Here is a 2,408-nt window from a genome sequence, read left to right as displayed (position 1 = left end):
AGGGGGCTGGCCATTCGGCCATGCCTGAACCTTCCACTTATGTATTTTCAATGGTGGAGTTTCTGCACACCATAGATTAAGGGTGTGGAGCTCTGCTGTACCTCAAGTATTAATGCAATTCTATTTTCTTTTATTCAAATCTCTCTTATTCTTATTCCAAGATATTCATTCGTACCCAAGAACATGATGAATGTGATGATAAGTAACCCTCATTATCATTCTCACTTATGAACTCGCGTGATTGACAACCACTTCCGTTCTACATGCAACCGAGCTTGAATGTGTATCTCTTAGATTCACCAACAGAATCTTCGTGGTATAAGCTAGATAGATGGCGGCATTTATGAGGATCCGGAAAGTCTCACCTTGTCTGTGGTATTCCGAGTAGGATCCTGGGAATCCGGAAAGTCTCACCTTGTCCGTGGTATTCCGAGTAGGATTCCGGTAATGAATGACTGTGACGTGCTTCAAACTTGCAAGTGCTGGGCGTTAGTGACAGACGCAAAAGAATCAAGGGATTCTATTCCAGTAGGAGCGGGAACCAACCGGTGATTAGCCGTACTGTGACAGAGTACGTGAGCATTAGTTTTCACTGCGAGGATGGGATGTAGCCATCAACCATGGGTGATGCCTCCAGACGATTAGCCGTGCGATTGACAACCACATAGGATCATTTTCCCGAGAGGATTGAAAGTAGCCACAGCTGATGGTGAACCCCTATACAAAGCTTGCCATGGAAAGGAGTAAGAAGGATTGAGTAGAAGCAGTAGGAGAGCAGACGTCCTTGAGCCATACAGCATCTCCATTCGCTTATCTGAAATTCTCACCAATGAATCTGCATAAGTCTTCTATCTCGTTTATTATTTCTTTTTATTATTAATTATTCGAAAACCCATAAACAATTTTAATCTGCCTAACTGAGATTTACAAGGTGACCATAGCTTGCTTCATACCAACAATCTCTGTGGGATCGACCCTTACTCACGTAAGGTTTATTACTTGGACGACCCAGTACACTTGCTGGTTAGTTGAACGAAGTTGTGAATTTAACCAAGAGACACAATAGTTTTTGTGTATATGCCAAAGAGCCAATATTGATGATCACAATTTCGTCCACCAGCTAACAGAGCATTGAATTGAGCTCCATTACTCATTTCCTTTTAGTTATATCTGAAGCATAAAAATACTCATTCTCAGCCACAGTCTCAATGACATCTATGGCTTCTTCAATGGTTTTCTTCTTATTGAGTGAACCTTCTGAAGAGTGAGCTACTGCTTGTTTTGACTCATATGATAGACCTTCATAGAAGATGTGTAATTGCACCCACTTGTTGAACATATCTGGTGGGCATTTCCTTGTCAAATCCTTGAACCTCTCCCAGGCCTCATAGAGTGTTTCACCATCTTGCTGTCTGAAATTTTGTACCTCAGCTCTTAGCCTGTTGACCCTCCATGGAGGGTAAAATCTTGCTAGAAATTTGTTTACAACATCATCCCATGTGGTTAAGCTCTCTTTGGAAAATGCTTCCAACCACTTTTCTGCCTTATCTTTAAGTGAAAAATGGAACAAAAGTAGCTTGTAGGTGTCAGGATGTACACCATTGGATTTTATAGTATCACAGATCCTCAAGAATGTAGTGAGATGTTGGTTTGGGTCCTCCTGGGCACCTCCTCCATATGAACAATTATTTTGGACAAGTGTGATGAGTTTTTAACTCAAAGTTGTTGGCATGGATTATTGGTTTCAGGATGCTGCTACCACAGTTTCCTAGATTTGGGTTGCTGTAGGAGCCTAAGACTCTCCTCTCTTGCCCAACATGATTGCCAGCATCCCCTCTAACATTATCCTATGCTTCTTCTTCCATGGTGGTTTCTATATCTTCTTCCACTACTTCCTTTCCAACTATGTCTTTGCCTCTTGCTTCCCTCTTTAATCTAAGGAAGGTCCTCTCAAGTTCGCTATCGAATGAGGATGAAGTTTCTCCCATTCTACCTGTCATACAATCAACAAACAGCAAATAAAGGACAACTGAAAGAATCACCTTAGTTAAGATTAGTGGTTAACTTGGTTGATGCAATTAATCAAACAGTTAGAAGAATGAAAATATGGACAATGGATAACTAGAATGATCCCAGCAAAATGACCGAAATCATAATAGAAAAGAAAGTAAGAACAAAAATAAAAAAAGGAAAAATAAGAAGGTAATTAAAATGCTTAGTCTAGCTCTCTAATCAATTTGATCATGGTCAAATTCAAACCAATCCCTGGCAACGGCGCTATAAAACTTGATGGACGGAATTGACTCCCCACATAAAAATGATGAATCCACTCTTTTGGCAAGCGCACCAAAATTATCGTCAAGTAATAACCCACAGTGGGATGGGATCGTATCCACGGAGATTGGTTG

General features: G+C 40.7%; 1 non-coding gene across 1 annotated transcript; it reads left to right on the top strand.

Moving 5' to 3' along the window:
* Positions 1-1,334: 1,334 nt before the first annotated feature.
* LOC112719504 (small nucleolar RNA R71) lies at positions 1,335-1,441 on the top strand. The gene has a single exon (XR_003161804.1). It is a non-coding gene; the product is annotated as a small nucleolar RNA R71 (small nucleolar RNA).
* The last annotated feature ends 967 nt before the right edge of the window (positions 1,442-2,408 follow it).

The sequence above is a fragment of the Arachis hypogaea genome, chromosome 10, assembly GCF_003086295.3.
Source record: "Arachis hypogaea cultivar Tifrunner chromosome 10, arahy.Tifrunner.gnm2.J5K5, whole genome shotgun sequence".
Taxonomy (NCBI): Eukaryota; Viridiplantae; Streptophyta; class Magnoliopsida; order Fabales; family Fabaceae; genus Arachis; species Arachis hypogaea.
The sequence above is the reverse complement of the archived record's forward strand: the minus strand, read 5'-3'. Positions and strand labels throughout refer to the sequence as shown.